Source organism: Cervus elaphus, chromosome 5 (assembly GCF_910594005.1).
Source record: "Cervus elaphus chromosome 5, mCerEla1.1, whole genome shotgun sequence".
In the NCBI taxonomy this organism is placed as follows: Eukaryota; Metazoa; Chordata; class Mammalia; order Artiodactyla; family Cervidae; genus Cervus; species Cervus elaphus.
In genome coordinates, this window is record NC_057819.1 from 104,605,354 (window position 1) to 104,624,766 (window position 19,413).

A 19,413-nucleotide genomic window follows, 5' to 3' on the forward strand; every position below is an offset into this window, starting at 1 on the left:
AATACATTTTAAAGTATTTCTATTTTTCTTTTTGGGGAAATAAGCCCCAGTTTTTTTAGGTGACTGATACATAAGCTTTATTTGGGAGTTTACAGGGAAAGTGCGTATGTGCACATATGTGTGTGGCCAGTGGAATTCTGGACTTTCCCCCCACTTTGTCCCTTCCACTGTTGTTATGTTTGTCTTTGATGATTTTTTTTTAAACCAAGCCTTTCCAGGTGGTTTCAGGATGACCTACTTATCTGCTCAGTGAGATCATCTTAAGACCTAACATACCACCCAAAGCATGGATGCCTTTGGGAGAAATTTGTTTTTATTTTTCTAGAAGAGATTTACAGAATGTTTTTGAAACCCCAGAGAAGATGAAGCTGTGTTTCCTCAAACATGACTGTCTCATGAAATAAAGAAGGTCTATTGACAGCAAGAGCTTGGAATCGCCACTTCTTTGGTAGCAATTTTTCTCACTCTCAGATCAGAAGGAAGGAAGGTTGGGAGGCCTTGAACTCTTTGCTTTTCCCCATTTGTTTACCCAATTCTATCAGGTTGACCGTCAGAACCAATGAGTCGATTAGGTCAAATGGTTGACCAATGCAAGTTAAACAAGTTACTTGCTTTTTTTAAAAAAAGAAATAAAAGCAACCTCTTTTCTTCTTAACCACTCAATTGACCGCATGAAATGCCCCCTCCTTCTGTGTTTGTGTGGTGTTGACGGCCGGTTCAGGCGGTCAGGACAGAGCGGAGATGAGGACAAAAGAGCTTGATAACACTTGAAGTTTGGGCCGACCTAGGGGTCAGGGGCCAGAAAAGCAAAGTGAGATCAAGGATACACAGCGGGCTGGGCGGGGAGGCTCACGGAAGCCCGGGGTCACCGCACAGAGGCAGGGCTGCGGAGCCCGGGGCGGGCCCACTGTCACCCGGGGGGAAGGCTCCTGGCAGAGGCCACTGCCGGCGGCCCCAGCTGGGCTTCGTCCCGCTCCACCCTGGTGAGAACCCCTTCTCCCCCACATCTGCCTGGGGACCCTGTAGGTGCAGACAACTGAAAGCAGCTGGCAGGGAGGAGCGTGGGGCAGAGCAGGGTGCTGAGGTGGGTCGGGGAAAGGATGAGCTTTGTTCTGCTTGCCCACTGTGATTCTCCCTGAGCGATAATGTGGGATGCCTGGAGCTGGGGTCTCAGTGTGGGAGAGATGCTCAGCTATGTTCCATCAATTCTAAGGGGAACCAGGGAGAGAAACAAAAATAACTTCAAGACTCAACTTTTGACACGTGCTTCTTTTGAAAATGTGTTTATCTTATTGAAGTATGGTTGATTTACAGGCTTCCCAGGTGGCGCGCTGGTAAAGAACTTGCCGGCAATGCAGGAGAGGATGCAGGATCGATCCCTGGTTCGGGAAGATCCCCTGGAGGAGGGCGTGTGACCCACTCCAGTATTCTTGCCTGGAGAATTGCATGGACAGAGGAGCCTGGCCATGGGCTCCATAGTCCATGGGGTCACAAAAGAGTCAGACACGACCTAGCAGCTGAATAACAACATAGTTGATTTACAATGTTGTGTCAATTTCTGCTGTACAGCTAAGTGATTCAGTTAAACATATATATACATTCTTTTTCATATTCTTTTCCATGATGGTTTATCACAGGATATTGAATATAGTTCCCTGTGCAACACGGTAGGCCCTTATTGTTTATCCATTCTGTTTATAATAGTTTGCATCTGCTAATCCCAAACTTCCAACACAACCCCTCTCCACTTGGCAACCACAAGTCTGTTCTCTGTGACATGTGCTTCTTTAAATCGAGTCCTAGTTTGGGTTTCTCAGAAGCTGTCCTCAGGTGACGATTTTGTGTAAGTGGTTTATTTGGGAGGTGATCCTAGGAAACATCAGCTGGGAGGAGGTGTGGAAGGAAACCAGTGCTCAAAATGGCCTGTGGACACAGCCGGGGAAGAACAGGGTGGGCCGAACTGAGAGAATAGCATTGACGTATATCCACTACCATGTGTAAAACAGATAGCTAGTGGGAACCTGCTGTCGAGGACGGGAGCTCAACTCGGCACTCTGTGATGACCTAGAGCAGTGGGATGGGGAGGGAGGAAGATCCGGAGAGAGGGGATGTATAGATAGATAGATAATATGACTGATTCACACTGATGTACAGCAGACACCACCACTACATTGTTAAAGCAATTATCCTCCAATTAAAAATAAATTTTAAAAATGCATTCATTACTGAGCAATTCCCACAGTGAGTATCTGAGTTCGGTACCTCTGGGGAATCCCCAGGAGACACTACAGAGCAAACTCCAGAGTTGCCCCACCCAAGAGGAGGGAGAACAGAGCTATCCCATAACTCTTCCCAGCCAAGGGTTGAGGAGTTCCCCGGAGCCATTATATCCCTGCCTAACCTTCACTCTGGCTGAGGGGGCTCCCAAGGGCCAGGCAGAGGCCGATGGCAGGGGCTAGTCAGGGTGAGGGCGGTGGGAGTCATTCCAGGCAGTGCTCATCGCCATGGTGGATGCTGCGGGACATGGAGGAGCTCCCAGGGTGAAAGCTACAAAACCCAAGTGGGTGTGCTTAGCCACAGAGAAAACTCAGCATTCCACTCCCAGAGGCAGATGAGAACCAGCCAGGAATGGCCTCATCTCTTACTCACTTAACCATCATTCCATCAATTTCATTGATCCAAAGAAGCAAGAATGCCCTTCCTCAGGCAGCCCTGACTCCAGCCTGTCTATCTGGATAGTTTTTGTTTTAAACCTCAGGAATGTGTCTCAAGTAATGAGAGTATTTTTTTTTTAGTATCAATCAGCCCTTTGTACAAATCTGGGATTATAAGACAGTGCAATAAGCATTACAACAACTAAGGCAGCAAAACCCTGGATAAAGCAATCTGAGAGAGGACTCAGTGTATAGCCATGGGACCACACGCATCTGCTCGGTGAGTTTGTTAATCTGTGAGCTAGCAGCCTTCTGACAGTGTTGGTTTGTGTTTTACAGAATCATCTGTTACCTTAGTGTTTAAGGTTTCTTTTAAACGCACCCCAGGGCACATTCTTTTCAGAAGCTCAATTAATGTGCAGTTAATCGTTTGACAACACTTTTGGCAAATGGTTGTTATGAGCGGAGGAACTGTGTTTTTGATGGGCAATGGGACACCGCAGGCTTCTGACCAGTGCCTTGGGTGGGGACTAGGCTGTGAGAACCACCCTGCAGGTGTCCCACCAGACGTACTGTGTTCATCAGCGTGGAGACCTAGGAGTCTTGGCTTTTTACTCAGATCTCAACAAGGAGTGGAGAGGGGAGGGTCACCAACAAGTATTTGTTGAGCATTTGCTATGTGATTCTTTGGGGTTCAAAAACACTCTTGAAAATTATCAAAGACCAGGAGGTCAAACCAGTCAAAGGATTGACTTTCCCGGTGGCTCAGTTGGTAAAGAATCTGCCTGCAGTGCGGGAGACCTGAGTTTAATCCCTGGGTTGGGAAGATCCCCTGGAAAAGGAAACAGCTACCCACTCCAGTATTCTGGCCTGGAGAATTCCATGGACCGTATCGTCCATGGGGTCACAAAGACTGACACAACTGAGCAACTTTCACTTTCACTTTTCCCTTTCCTAAAGGAAATCAACCCTAAATATACATTGGAGGGACTGATGCTGAAGCTGACGCTCCAAGGCTTTGGCCACCTAATGCAAAGAGTTGACTCATTAGTAAAGACCCTGATGCTGAGAAAAATTGAGGGCAAGAGGAGAAGTGGGTGGCAGAGGATGAGATAGAGAGCATCACTGACTCAATGGAAATGAGTTTGAGCAAATTCTGGGAAATAGTGGAGGACAGAGGACCCTGGCATGCTGCAGTCCATGGGGTCGCAAAGAGTCAGACACGTCTTAGTGACTGAACAACAAACCATTCTTATGCCTGAAGTGTTGGGTATATACTTACCTTTTCTTCCTGACTATAAATTCTTCTAACTGGAGTTGGTAGATATGAGATCTTCAAGTTTTAAAAATAAAAATGCATTTTGTCTAATTGTCTTCCAAAAAGTTGTCTCTACTGGAGGAGAAATCTGTTGCCCAGTGCTGTTCTATGACCTCTGACCTGCAGTGTAGTCTCCTTGGCCCTGTGTTTATCTCTGCTCTGCTCACTTGTGCAAACTCACCCAGTCCCTTCACACACCCACTCACACACACAGGCCACAGCCCTGCGCCTCCACTCACCATGATATCTGGGGTCTGGTTAAGAGGTAAGGTGCTGGATCAGAGGAACTGAGTTCAACCACTTGGAAGAAAATTAAGCCCAAACCACCTTCCTCTACATTTTCCGGCTTGAATATTGAATTACATTCAGCGTTTGCAGAGATAGAATGGAATTTATTGCGCTGTTGTTGTTCAGCTGCTCAGTCATGTCCAACTCTTTGCGAGTTCATTGTGGTTCACTGTTTTTTTTTTAAAGTTCCTTGTTGTTCCATTGCTGTTGTGTCCAACTCTTTACAACTCCATGGACTACAGCATGCCAGGCTCCTCTGTCCTTCCTTATCTCCCAGAGTTTGCTGAAATTCATGTCCATTGAATCAGTGATGATATCTAACCATCTCATCCTCTGTTGTCCCCTTCTCCTCCTGCCCTCAATCTTTCCCAGCATCAGGGTCTTTTCCAATGAGTCAGCTCTCCGCATCAGGTGGCCGAAGCATTGGAGCGTCAGCTTCAGCATCAGTCCTTCCAATGAATATTTAGGGTTGATTTCCTTTAGGATTGACTGGTTTGATCTTGCAATCCAAGGGACTCTCAAGAGTCTTCGCACCACAATTCGAGTTTTTGTGGTAAAATATATATAACATAGAATGGATCATTTTAACCATTTTAAAGTATATAATTCAGTGATATTAAGGGCGTCAACACTGTTATACAACCTTCACCATCCATCTCCAGAACTTTCCATCTTCTTCAACTGAATCTCTACCGTTAAACAATAATTTGTCTCTCCCCTCCGCCAGCCCCTAGCCCTCACCCATCCTACCTTCTGTGTCTATGAATCTGACTCCTCCAGGTCCCTCATACAAGTGGAATCATCAATATTTGTCTTTTTGGCCCCGGGCTTCTTTCACTTACCTTAATTGACCCCCTGACTTTGATAAACTCTTTTTACGAGCCTCTGTCTGATAGCATCGGGATGGTTGGATTTGAGAGTGTTTGCATGTGGATAGCATCAGGATTTCCATGTTCCTGAGTAAATTTGCTCAGGAGAGGGGAAATATAAACAGAGTTCTTGCTTTTGAGAATGATCATTTATCTAAATGCACTTTTAGAAGAAATGGTCCAGCATTTACTGTTGACGAGGCTTTCTTGAATGTCTATTGATTTCTTTTGAAGTTCATTTATTTATGTGTTTATTTTTGGCTGTGCTGGGTCTTCATTGCGGCACATGGCTTTTTTTCTAGCTGCAGCGAGCAGGGGCTACTCTCTAGTTGTGATGCACGGGCTTCTCATTGTGGTGGCTTCTCTTGCTGTGGAGCACTAGCTCTAGGGCACGTGAGCTTCAGTAGTTGTGGCTCCTGGGCTCTGGCGTGCAGGCTCAGTCATTGTGGGCTTAAGAGTTGTGACTTAGTTGCTCCATGGAATTGGGATCCTCTCAGACCAGGGATTGAACCTGCATCTCCCACACAGGCAGGCAGATTCTTTACCACTGAGCCACCTGGGAAACCCCAAATGCCTATTGATTTAAGCAACGAAACTAGCCTTTCAGGCACATATTCTCTTGCCATTTCTGAAACAAGGAAGATTTCACATCCATCCTGGACCAGGAAGATTTCAGAATCACTGGGAACTAGTTGTCTTTATTCCTCCTCTAAACCGGAAGGACGGCTCATTCTGAAGACTAGTCTGGGCCTACAGTTCTTTTTCTGATGCAGTATACAGTGGAATGTTGCAGAGTTGGGCTTATCTTTGTGGAAGTCCAGGTGTAGTACAAGCATTCTCACACCAAAGCCCTGTGAGTGGTGTTCGGGTTCTTCCTTCAAGCTAATGTAAGCTCTCAGCAAAGTCTACAGCAGCATGGATGGACCTAGAGATTGGCAAACTGAAGGGAGTCAGCCAGACATGTAAGGACAAATATTGTATGATATCACATATGTGGAATCTAAAAAAACGGTGGTGGTTGTTTTTCAATATCTGAGTTGTGTTAAACACTTTGTGACCTCCATGGACTGCAGCACGCCAGGCTCCTCCATCCTCCACTATCTCCTAGGAGTTTGTTCAAATTCATGTCCCTTGAGTCGGTGATGCCATCTAACCATCTCATCCTCTGCTGCCCCCTTCTCCTTTTGCCCTCAATCTTTCCTAGCATCAGGGTCTTTTCCAATGAGTCAGCTGTTTGCATCAGGTGGCCAAAGTATTGGAGCTTCAGCTTCAGCATGAGTCCTTCCAATGAATATTCAGGATTGGTTTCCTTTAGGATTGACAGGTTTGATCTTCTTACAGTGCAAGGGAATATCAAGTGTCTTTAGACTGCTGAGTATTTATTAGATTCACTTATTGAAGAAACAACTTTTTGAGTGACATCACCATTTTATTTACAAATGTTCATAAAGTATGAAGAGACGGAAGTGATATTTTTGTGATTATGTAAACGTACAATAAAAGGTTTTTTTAATAAATGGTTTCTCAAAATATTTTGAATGGGGCCCTGCCAGCAAAAACATTTGAAAACTGTTTTGCTTATAAATGATTTTGGAAAAGGATGATAAAAATAATTAATTTAATTAGAAATGAGAAAAGATAAAAAAATTGTTTAAATCTAATAGATGAGAAACAAGACTTTGAATATTATTTTAATTATCTGCGGTACACTAACACAATATTAGTCAAAGACAAAATAAGGGACCGTTTTCAATATAGTACACAAAAATGACTCACACTATGAGAAATAGAATCCTTTCTGAGAACAATGTTATTAAGCAAAGTAAGTGTGTAAGAGAGGCGAAAAGTGTATTATGCCCAAATGACCACAAACCCAGAGAGTGTAAGTAAAAATTTTAATGGCCTTTCTTCCTTGTTAATAATGGTATATGAAGCTATGCACTACTTTTTCAACCAAACCATCAAACCCAGCAGGAGAAGCCTATGCTTTTCAACCAGGATTCTGACAGCAGATTAGGCAAGACCCACAAGGAGGAGGCAGTTGATCATATGACTCCCAAACACCTATTGAAAATTTGAAGGCATTTTCTGCTTTTAGATCTCTATCACAACCCCTCCTTCACTGAAAGAAGTAGATGATTACTGTCCACCAAGAGCTAGTCAAAGGGACTTGCGGGCAAGAAGTTACTTGATTTGAATGTTTGATGGCTATCTGCAGGGAGCTCATAGGAGTGTGACTGAGGACAGTTTTGGGGCTACAGAAAAGATGGAAAAGATGATGGCTTAGTTGTTAAGGAGTTTACAGTCTTTTTAGGGAAAAGAAAAAAAAAAGCCATCAAGTAAAGAGAGAGCAGGGAGGGAGGAAAATGGAAAGTGAGGGTTGTAGTTAGTAAGAGTCTGGAAGAGAGAGAGAAAGAGAAAAAGAGAGAGAGAGAGGGAGAGAGAGAGAAGGGGCTGTGTTTGGAGATGTGAAACCCAAAGTGTGCAGCCATGACATCTGACCTCAGGATAACGTGAGTCTCCAAAGAAACAAGCAATGTGATTTGCTCAGAACCAGTCCCTGGGATCGCTAAGAGTCGGACACGACTGAGCAACTTCACTTTCATGCATTGGAGAAGGAAATGGCAACCCACTCCAGGGTTCTTGCCTGGAGAATTCCAGGGACGGAGGAGCCTGGTGAGCTGCCATCTATGGGGTAGCACAGAGTCGGACACAACTGATGTGACTTAGCAGCAGCAGCAGGAACTATAAAGCAAGAGAACATTCCTGAAATACGACAAGATTAGAAACTACACATTGAAATTCACCATGTCTTTGAGAATATCAACCCAGAAGGACCAACACAGACACATATTCTAGCAAAGGCTTTGGATTAAAAAAATAAAGCTTTTGGATGAGAGGTAAAAGCAGCCAGGGACTCAGGAAAGGAATTCAGGTATCATCAGCTTTTGACCACAAGGTTTTATGCTGGAAGGAAAGACAGAGCATCTTTAATACAATCCCTTACTGAAGAATGTTCTAGAAGATGAGCACGGAGAACTGAAACAGTCAGAGGCAGTGGCATCAGGGCTAGTACAGAGCTTTCAACATCAAGTTACTGTGGAACTAAGATTAAAGGGGATTTAAAAAGGGTGCAGGACAGCACTTTCCATGGTTATATGATCTGACAGTGTGTATAGACCGACCCTAAAAACAAGGAAAGAGGGAAAGTGTGTGCAGAAATAAATTTTTTTTTTTTTTGGCAGCACCTTGCTGGGTCAGGAAGATCCTCTGGAGAAGGAAATGGCAACCCACTCCAGTACTCTTGCCTGGAAAATCCCATGGATGGAGGAGCCCGGTAAGCTACAGTCCGTGGGGTTGCAAAGAGTCGGACACGACTGAGCAACTTCACTTTACTTTACTTTTTGAAACCGTGTGGGATCTAGTTCCCTGACCAGGGATCGAGCCTGTGCCCTCTTGCATTGAAAGCATGGAATCTTATTCACTGGAACGTCAGGAAAGTCCCTCTCTTTGACTTTTGAAAAATTCATGTTATATCTGGGAGACAGTTCCATATCTATGCATAAAAAGTTTCCATGTTTGCTATGACTGAATATTGTACACATTTACAGTAACATATTTTACCAGACATTTAGGTAATTTCCAATCTTCTGCTGGTTGAACAAAGCTACAGTGACTAATCACATATTTAGGTGATGCCATAAATTGGAGAGTGTGTGTATCTGTAGGACAAATTCTGAGAAGTGAACTTCCTGAACAAAGGGTGTGTGTGTTTGTGATTCTGAAAGATTTTGCTCTACTGCCCACTGTAGAAGTTGTATCAATTTATACACTCCAACTCTTCATGACAGCTCTATAATCACCTTTAATGGGCATTTGGGACCTCATATGTGCCCAGGAGGAGACAATTAAAGCACCAAAGACTTGGACGTTGTCTCTACCTAGGTGACCACAGTTTGGGAATAAAAAATAAGGACTCGGGCAAATACATTTATGGGAAAAACAAGCTGGCATATTTTTACTTGAGAGTGCTATGAATTTTCTGGAAGGTGTCATCACATTGCCAAACTCAGATACGCATGTAAGTACTTGTAGGAGCTATAATTCATGGAGTAGGTAGGTGTCTACCCTCTAAAGTATATCTTGGCAAAATTTGTACGAAGACATTTCAGAACTTGGGAGGCTCAAGCCAAGAGCTCTTTGACTGCAGGACCAATGGATACTGAGCTGATGTTATTTTGTTTGAAAGAAGGTGGCAGGGAGGGGCCACGTATCAGAAAGTGATTGTTGTATAGTCGATGAACTCAGCGGTGGCATGGGTCCAGTTCCGTCATTAAGGCCATGTGTACATGACGTGAAAACAACCTGTGAATTCCCTGTGTTCAGATATTGGGTCTGTTCCATGGGGAAGGGGTGGGGAAGGTGGGGAGATCAGTTAAACTGATGGTTAGATTTAATTGACTGACTGTTTGGATGGATGAGACAATTCCATTAAAATGGTCGATCCAATTAGTCACGTGGGATGATTGAAATACTGGATCAATTGCTCCATTCAAGGGAGGCTTCTTGGTGGTAGAAACCACAGCCCCGGGTCCATGCAGTGGTGGAGGGGCCTTGGTTTAGCACCTGGGTGGCCAAAGCCAAGACTTGGGCTTCCAAAGTGTGCCATTTAATCCTAAGAAAGCCCAGGCAATGCAAACAATCTGCCTCAATAATAATAGCAGTCAGTGCAGTTTATTATTGTTTTTTATTGTATTTTGAATCACAAAGAGATGAGGTGGCAGCATAGTCTTTCAAAGAGTCGAGGCTCTCTAGAGGTCTTCAGTCAGCCCTGTAAAAACAGTGATGTATGTGTTTCTTGTCCTTATTTTATGGGTGTATGCTCCTAAGCTCATTGCCCAAGAAACTCTTGGTTCATTTCTTTAAAATGTAGGCACAAGCTATTACCAGGAGTGATACAAAACTATGCCGTTTGTCAGGGGTTAGGGGTGGTAGTGTGTGCGTGCTCAGTGTCTGACTCTTTGCAACCCCATGGACTGTAGCCAGCCAAGCTCCTCCATCCATGGGGTTTCTCCAGGCAAGAATACTGGAGTGGGTTGCCATGCCCTCCTCCAGGGGATCTCCCCAGCCCAGGGATCGAACCCAGGTCTTCCAAACTGCAGGTGGATTCTTTACCACTGAGCCCCCTGTGGAGGTTAGATATCAATAATAAGCATCTCAGGATGATCAGAGAAACAGGTCAGAGTGGGCTTTTTCATTGTGTGGGACCCTACAATTGGAAATAGAGCCTTTTATTAAAAACAACTCATCTTAGCAACATTCAATAACATGTTATACATCATAGGAATGCTTTTTGATTGTGGAAGAAAATAGCCACACCAAATTGGGAAAAGAAAGAAAGAAAAACCCTCTTGGGTCTATCTCTCCAGCCAAATTACGAATTTTAGGGGGTAGCGGGGAGAGGTGGGTAAAAATAACTAATATCAAATCTGTATTTTAGGATTATTTCCTCCTTGTAAGAAAATTGAGAGTTAACTATCAATAAAGCACATATGTGGGTCTTCCCTGGTGGTTCAGTGGTTAAGACTTCACCTTTAAGTGCAGGGGGTGCAGGTTTGATCCCTGGTCAGGGAATTAAGATCCTACATGACTCTCAGCCAAAAAACCAAAACATGAAACAGAAGCAATATTGTAACAAACTCAATAAAAGCTTTAAAAATGGCTCACATCAAAAAAAAAAAGTCTAACAATAAAAAGTAATCTACGTACAAATTGGTGCCTTTCTAATCCTGATTGTATGCACATATTTTATTAAAAAGTTGAATCTAGGTAAAAGCTTTTTCACTGCTCTCAATCTGCAAATCAAAATATTTTGTTTCTGGGATTTCACTTTCTCAGGTGTAAGAGTTTATTTAATACTCCTTTTTACAAAAGTGAGGGAAAAACCCTAGTTTTTGTTGCTAGTGTTTACATTAACTCCTCAAGCTTAAGAGCTGCTGAAACTTTTGTCTCTGTGACAGGTGTGTGTACAAGGCAGTCTTGGGGTCCCTGCGGTAAAAACTGTCAATCAGACAACTGGTCTGCCTCTAGAATCGGGGATGATATGAGTTGCTTTTCTCTTGGCTCTTTGCTGCTGTCTCTTATGGGCTGAATTCTAAATAAATCATCCTCTTAATAAGCTATTTTAAAAGCCTTCTCCCAACACTGACTGAGCTGTGAGCATATCTCAGTGTAGGACAAGAACAGGTTCTGAAAGAACCAGACTCTCTATCAGTAAAAGTAATTTTAAACATTTTTATTTGAAAGAAAAAATTATTTTTTTTTTTTAATTTTTTTATTAGTTGGAGGCTAATTACTTCACAACATTTCAGTGGGTTTTGTCATACATTGATATGAATCAGCCATAGATTTACACTTATTCCCCATCCCGATCCCCCCTCCCACCTCCCTCTTCACCCGACTCCTCTGGGTCTTCCCAGTGCACCAGGCCCGAGCACTTGTCTCATGCATCCCACCTGGGCTGGTGATCTGTTTCACCATAGATAGTATACATGCTGTTAAATCAACAAGACAGAAAGAGAAACAGATAGCAAACTTGTGACATCTTAGTCTCACTTATACACAGTCATGGATGGGAGGGAAGACCATTTAATTGAGCATCTGCTATGGGCAGGCACTTCTCCCATTCCCATATTTAAGGATGACATGGGAAGGTTAGCATTCCATTGGAGAGGAGAAGAGAAACAGGGTAGTTTAGGAAGGAGGGAGGAAAAAGCAGAAGAAAGATTCCTGCAGTGCATTTTCCCTTACTTTAGGGGGTATTTTTATGGTCATAAAATACATAATACATAACATAACATTGACCATTTTAACCATTTTTAGGAGTCTAATTCAGTGGTATTAATTTTATTCACAACGTCGTGCAACTGTCACCACATTATGAAAAAATTATCCATTTCCAAATGTTTTCATTCCTCCAACAGAAACTGACCATTAAGGGCTAAATCTTCATTCTGTCTCCATCCCAGGGCCTGGTAACCTCCATTCTACTCATTGTCTGATGAACTTGACCATTCTGGGGACCTCATGTGAGTGGACTCATGTATTATTTGTCCCCCTGTGTCTGGTTTATTTCACATGGCATAATGTCCTCAAGATTCATCCATGTTGGAGCAGGTGTCAGAGCTTCATCCATTTTTACAGCTGAGTAATATTCCACAGCATGAAAACACCCCATTTTGTTGATCCATTCATCCCCTGACGGATACTTGTGGTGCTTCTACCTTTTTTCTATTGTAAATACTGATATGAACACTGGCATACAAGCATAATCTGTTCCAGTCCCTGTTTTTTGATTCCTTGGATGTGTATGTGCACCTCAGAGAAGCATTTGCCTTTCAAACCCTACCTTCCTGGGCTCTCTGTGGATAGACATGGTCTCTCTGGGTAGACGTGCTCTGCCTGGCAGTAGTGGGAACAGCAGAATCAGAATGCCGACAGCAAACTGAGAATTAGCAACAAGAATGTTCTCTACATCCGCATCTCTATTTCTGCCCTGCAAGCAGCTTCATCAGTCCCATTCTTCTAGATTCCATACATATGCATTAATATACGATATTTGTTTTTCTCTTTCTGACTTACTTCACTCTGTCTAATGGGCTCTAGGTTCATCCACCTCACTAGAACTGATTCAAATGCTTTTCTTTTTATGGCTAAGTAATACTCTATTGTATATACATACCATAACCCTGTATCCATTCATCTGTCGATAAGGAGAGGGTGGGACAAAATGAAATAGTAGCACTGAAACTTATATAAAACCATATGCAAAATAGATAGCTGTGAGAATTTGCTGCATAATACAGAAAGTTCAGCCCGGTCCCCTGTGACAATCTAGAGGGGAGGGATGGGGTGAGGGGTCGGCGGGAGGCTCAAGAGGGACTGGACATATGTATACTTATGGCTGATTCACTTTGTTGTATGGCAGAAACAACATTTAAAGCAATTATCCTCCAATAGCAAATAAATTTTAAAAAGAATAAGCCATGATAAAGACCATTAATAAAATAAATATACTGAAAAAAAAAAGATTTAGCAACAAAGGGTTGTTATTTTGTGTTTTAAACTGGAGGCAGAATTTAAGGGGAAAAAATCCAAGTAAACTTCAGGGCCCCATCTCCCCTTCTCTCCCCTCCCTCCCCCAGCAGAGTACAGGCATCCCCCGCCCCTTGCAAGTATGCGAAGAGTGACTGGAGTCCCGTGTTTATAAGGCTGCTCTGCGATGCAATTGCTCCTCTAGGACTTTATTAATGACATTTACGATTCCTGGAATAACTAAACCACGCTGTTCTCCCAACACTAGGCCTTAGAGAAGTCATTACCCTGGTGATCACAACAAAACTGAATTCTAAAAGGGCTGCCTGCTGGTGCAATACGCCATGAGTCACTCCCCGTGTTCTGGCAGTAAAAACAAATTAAATTAAAGATCCCCATTCAACAAAGGTCTAATTCTAATTTCTGCAAAGTTTCCATTAAACAGTACCATCTACAGAAAGTACACACTAACTTTCTCCCAGCCAGGAACTCAAGGCAAAGAAAATTCCAATAGGAGAATTATTAAATATTCCCATTAATTTTGTGTTATACCCTCTTAGCAGTTATTAATCATATTAGGAAGATTCAGCAATCTGTCCTCTTTAAATTTCGTAAAGCATTTATGGAAATTAGATTTCATTGGGGAGATGAGATGTGAACTGCTAAAAGTCAGAAATGAACAAAGGAACAGATTTAAAGGGAGTTAGTTTTGGTAATAAAGATAGGAAGGGGGTTTCTTCCTCTTATTAATGACATGGGAACATTTCAGGGGATATTTTAATACTGTTTTCTCCTGTACGAATCTCAGTCCAATTTTTTTTTCTTCCCCCATTTAATGACAGTGATTTTCACCTTGCCTTTGATTTAGCAGTCCATGAAAATGATGCCTCGTGTCTGAGAAAACCAGGAGAGGTTCTCACCTGCTGGGGGAGGTGTGTGGGTGGGCTTCCCAAACCCATCAACTGGTTGGTTGATTGGTTGACTGTTACTGTAAGACTTCAGTGAATTGCTCATTTTTTAATACTGTACTTCATTTGACATGGATTCCAAGCTACTTGGTATTTCCTGGGTATGTGTAAGCAGAGCTGTGCATAAACATAAGAGTGGAAAAACTGGCAGAACAAGAGAACATTTATTGAGCACCTTATCAAGTACCTGGGGACTGTACACCAGTTACTCTTAACAGATTATTTTTAAATTTTGGTTCTCACAGCAGGCCTTTAAGGATGGTGCTGTTCAGATGCTCAGTCATGTCAGACTCTGCAACCCCATGGACTGCAGCACATCAGGCTTCCCTGTCCTTCACCATCTCCCAGAGTTGGCTCAAACGCAGGTCCATTGAGTCAGTGATGCCATCCAATCCCCTCAGCCTCTGTAGTCCCCTTCTCCTCCGGCCCTCATTCTTTCCCAGCATCAGGGCCTTTTCCAATGAGTCAGCTCTGATCAGGTGGCCAAATTGTTGGAGCTTCAGCTTTAGTATCAGTCCTCCAATGAATATCCAGGGTTGATTTCCTTTAGGATTGACTGGTTTGATCTCCTTGTTGTCCAAGGGACTCTCAAGAGTCTTCTCCAGCACCACAGTTCTAAAGCATCAATTCTTTTGGTGCTCAGCCTCCTTTATGTTCCAACTCTCGCATCCATACACGACTACAGGAAAAACCGTAGCTTTGACTATATAGACCTTTGATAGCAAAGTGATGTCTCTGCTTTTTAATATTCTGCCTAGTTTTGTCATAGCTTTCCTTTCAAGGAACAAGTGTGTTTTAATTTCATGGCTGCTTTTACCATCTTCAGTGATTTTGGAGCCCAGGAAAATAAAATCTGTCACTGCTTCTACTTTTCCCCTTCTAATTGACTGGACCTTAATGGCTACAGCAGTTAACCACTTACCAAGCTCCTGTTAAATTTACCAGGTATTGCATTATAATGGATCTTACATGTATTGTCTCTTTTAATCTTTACAACAACCCAGTGGGAGGTGAAGGAAGACAGGTTCATTTACCAACATTTTACTGATGAAGAAATGAAGGCTTCCCAAAGGTGCACATTTGCCCAAATTTAAAGTGCAGAAGCCAAAATGGGAGTGATCTAGGCATTCTAATAAGGCTCAGTGCCAACGGAGTGCTTACTTTGCTCCAGGTCCTCTGCTTGGTATTTTAGCTAATCCTCATCAAGTCTTTATTAGGCAGACCTCATGGCAGATAAAGAAACAGAAGCACAGGAGGTAAGTAGTGTGTTGCTCACAAATCTATAAGCAGCAGAGCCGGGGATTAACCCAGAGCCCGCATCTGGCCACTAAATGTACTCTCTCAGCATATGTTCAGTGGGGAATCAAATCTTCAAAATTAGCTGGATCCTTTGCAAGGTTTCATGATGACTTACTGGTTTTTTTTCCTGGTGCTCCCCTAGGGAAATTGTGGCCATTCCTGCCTTTACAAGCCCCTGGGAACTTCAGGTCCCAATTTTCAGTTGCATCAAAGAGTTGCATGTGTTTGCAGTTCCTTTCCACATTTGGCACATGAAATTGCACTTCTCCAGTCCAAATTCCATACTAATTGACCGATTGAAACAGGATTCTATTTCAAGTGTGCTTTGTAATTGAGCACTCTTCTCCGGCTATAGCTTCGGGTCATCCATATAAAAGAAAAGGCAAATCTTGAAGTCTTATCTCTTACTGAGAGGGTTACCATAATTTGGCTTATTTTGCATCCTACAAGAGTCGGTTCAAAGCTAAGCTAAATTACAAAGGGCTCCTGTTGCCACTCTGGAAGAAGTCTTTCTGTACATCCGTCTGGAAAGAATTTGTTCCCATAGAGGCATCTATATCTTAGAGATATCAAATGCTGCTTGGAGGGGTGAGATGGGACCTGGGAATCCTTTCATCCATTTAAGATTTTCTTTGTGCTGTTTGATAGTGTTTGACCCATATATATGAAGAGATGTACTTCTCCGTACATCCCTGGCTAACAATCCTGGTCTTACAGAAGAAATGTGGATGCTGGTTCTTGTAGGAGAGGTAGTGAGAACAGCAGCCTAATATAGTGGTTCAATGGCCCTACTTGCTAGTGACCTGTCTGCAAGTGGTAGTCGAGAACTGTGTGCCAAGGAGATCCAGACCAGAATGTAAATCAGCTAGGAGACTATGCATACTGTCTAGCTCAGCCAATGTGGCTTCATAGCAAGAATTTCTCAGTGAAGGAAGCATTGCATAGAGTTACAATTCAGCACAAACACTTTGCCAACAAAGGTCCATATAGTCAAAGCAGTGGTTTTTCCAGTAGTCATCAATGGATGTGAGAGTTGAAACAGAAAGAAGGATGAGCGCCGGAGATTTGATGCTTTTGAAATGTGGTACTGGAGAAGACTCTTGAGAGTCCCCTGGACTACAGGGGGATCAAACCAGTCAATCTGAATATTTATTGGGAGGACTGATGCTGAAGCTGATGCTCCAATACTTTGGCCACCTGATTCGAAAAGTCTACTGTTTGGAAAAGGCCCTGATGCTGGGAAAGATTGAGGGCAAAAGGAGAAGGGGGAGGCAGAGGATGAGATGGCTAGATAGCATCAGTGATTCGATGGACATGAATTTGAGCAAACTCTGGGAGACGGTGAAAGACCAGGAAACCTGGTGTGCTGCAGTCCATTGGGTCACAAAGAGTTGGACACGACTTAGCTAGTGAACAACAACAACAACAAAACAAACACTTTATCTTCTCATAGACCAGAACAAAGTGTTTGAAATCTATCTGCTTTGTGTTGCTGTGGTTTAGAGCACGAATTCTGCAACCCAACTGCCTGGGTTCAAATCCTAGCTCTGCCACTTACTAGGCTGGGTGATTGGAGGTAGGTTACCTCATTTCTTTTGACTCAGTTTCCTCACTTATTAATATTAGTTGAGAATAAATAATATTTTAATCAATAATAGTAAAATTGGAATGATAATATTATTATTCATAATAACCTACTACTATTAAGTGTGTGGAGGAGGGCATGGCAACCCACCCCAGTATTCTTGCCTGGAGAATCCCCATGGACAGAGGAGCCTGGTGGCAACAGTCTGTGGAGTCACAAAGAGCGGGACATGACTGAGCCACTAGGCGCATTAAATGTGTGTGTGTTTATGTGATACCCACATGACGCAGAGTAAGCACTGTGTGCTCACTTGCTAAGTCCTGTCTGATTGTTTGCAACCCCCCTGGGACTGCAGCCCACCAGACTCCTCCATCCCTGGAATTTTCCAGGCAAGAATACTGGAGTGGGCTGCCATTTCCTTCTCCAAAGCACTATATATGTATCAACAATACTTACAGTAATATAGAATTCCCTGGCGGTCCAATGGCCAAGAACCCGCCTGTCAATGTGGGGAACACAGAATCGATCCCTGCTCTGGGAAGATTCCACATGCCTCAGAGCAACTATGCCTGTCTGCCACAACTTCTGAGGCTGTGCTTTAGAAGTCTGAGCTCCACAGCGAGAGAAGCCCATGCACCACAATCAAGTGCAGCCCTCACTTGCTGCAACTAGAGAAAGCCTGGGAGCGGCAGTGAAGGCGCAGTGCAGCCATAAATAAATAAAATTTTAAAATCATAGTAAAAGTAATAGCAATAGCAACAACACTAGTTACATGAATGAATCAACCAGCCTGGTCCCTCAGGGACAGTGAAAGGTTTTTTTCTCATTTGAATTGAGCTAATTGCAGAAAGGTTGAGCTGTTAAAGAAAGGAGAAGCCGGAGCTGAGTTTTGTAATTGATAAGAATTTAATCTCTAGAGTGTTATTTGCTGACTCTAAATTGTCATCCCGGTCTTTATCCATCTCTGAAAAGAGACAGGGGCTCCCAATTAAGAGGTGACCAGGGCTGGGGAGGGGAGGAAAAGATTAGTGGACATTCCAGTGAGTTGTTCAGTCGAGGGCAAGTGCTTGAGTTGTGAGCTCCCTGAAGACTGAGCTTGTTATATATTTGTCAAATGTATAAATGAATGACTACTCCCCTCACCAGAAGTGTGAAATTTTTCAAGCTGTGGGTGACTGAAGGTTTATAAATTAGCAAGCTCTGAGATATAAAACAAGGGAAGTGACTTTAGTAAGCTCTGGTGTGTGTGTGTATATATATATATATATATATATATATATATGTATAATACAGATATATATTAAGTTTATTATACACATATATATATAAAATACATATATTCATTTCTGTCTTTTAGCACTGACTCAACAAAGCTTTGCCAAGATTCTCTCTGACTTTCTGTCCTTTTGTTAAAAGTCCAGGTGAGTCTGAGCAACTCATCTTGTATGCATCACAGTTACACTCTACCTTGTGGACAGACTTAGAAGTCTATTTTACAATTTTTCTTTTGGGTCCCAGAATTAAAACTTTGGACCTTTCTCTAAGTTACCAAATGCCATTTAGCTGTGATGGTGGAAAGTCCTGGCCTTTAGAACCCATGGGAGACAAATTCTGAACATCCCTATAACCGAGAATTTCAGGAATATTGTGTCTAATGAAGGAGGGCAGGAGAAGCAGACATGTTTTTATTTCCTCTCCTTTCCCACCAGCTTCCCTGGTGGCTTAGACGGTAAAGCCTCTGCCTACAGTGTGGGAGACCTGGGTTCAATCCCGGGGCGGGAAGATCCCCTGGAGAAGGAAATGGCAACCCACTCCAGTACCCTTGCCTGGAAAATCCCATGGATGGAGGAATCTGGTAGGCTACAGTCCATGGGGTCGAAAACAGTCAGACACGACTGAGTGACTTCACTTTTACTTTTCCCAGTGATAAAAGAGAAGATGGCAGAAAATAGCAGACTAACTGCCAGACTAATATTCCAATGAATATTCCTTGAAAGGACTGATGCTGAAGCTCCAATACTTTGGCCACCTGATGGGAAGAACTGACTCTTTAGAAAAGACCGTGATGCTGGGAAAGATTGAGGGCAGGAGGAGAAGGGGATGACAGAGGATGAGATGGTTGGATGGCATCACCAAATTGATGGACATGAGTTTGAGCAAGCTCCAGGAGTTGGTGATGGATAGGGAAGCCTGGTGTGCTGCATTCCACGGGGCCTCAAAGAATCAGACACGACTGAGCGACTGTATATGGGTATGTGTGTGTGTGTGTGTACACATAGAGTTGTTGTTTATTGCTCAGTTGTGTCCGGCTCTTTGTGACTCTGTGGACTGAACCTGT

The 19,413-nt window shown here is 43.1% G+C and overlaps 1 long non-coding RNA gene across 1 annotated transcript; it reads left to right on the plus strand.

The window, feature by feature from the left end:
- Positions 1 to 2,871: 2,871 nt before the first annotated feature.
- On the plus strand, positions 2,872 to 19,132 carry LOC122694760. Its single transcript, XR_006341237.1, has 3 exons — positions 2,872 to 2,934; positions 18,433 to 18,496; positions 19,000 to 19,132. It is a non-coding gene; the product is annotated as an uncharacterized LOC122694760 (long non-coding RNA).
- The last annotated feature ends 281 nt before the right edge of the window (positions 19,133 to 19,413 follow it).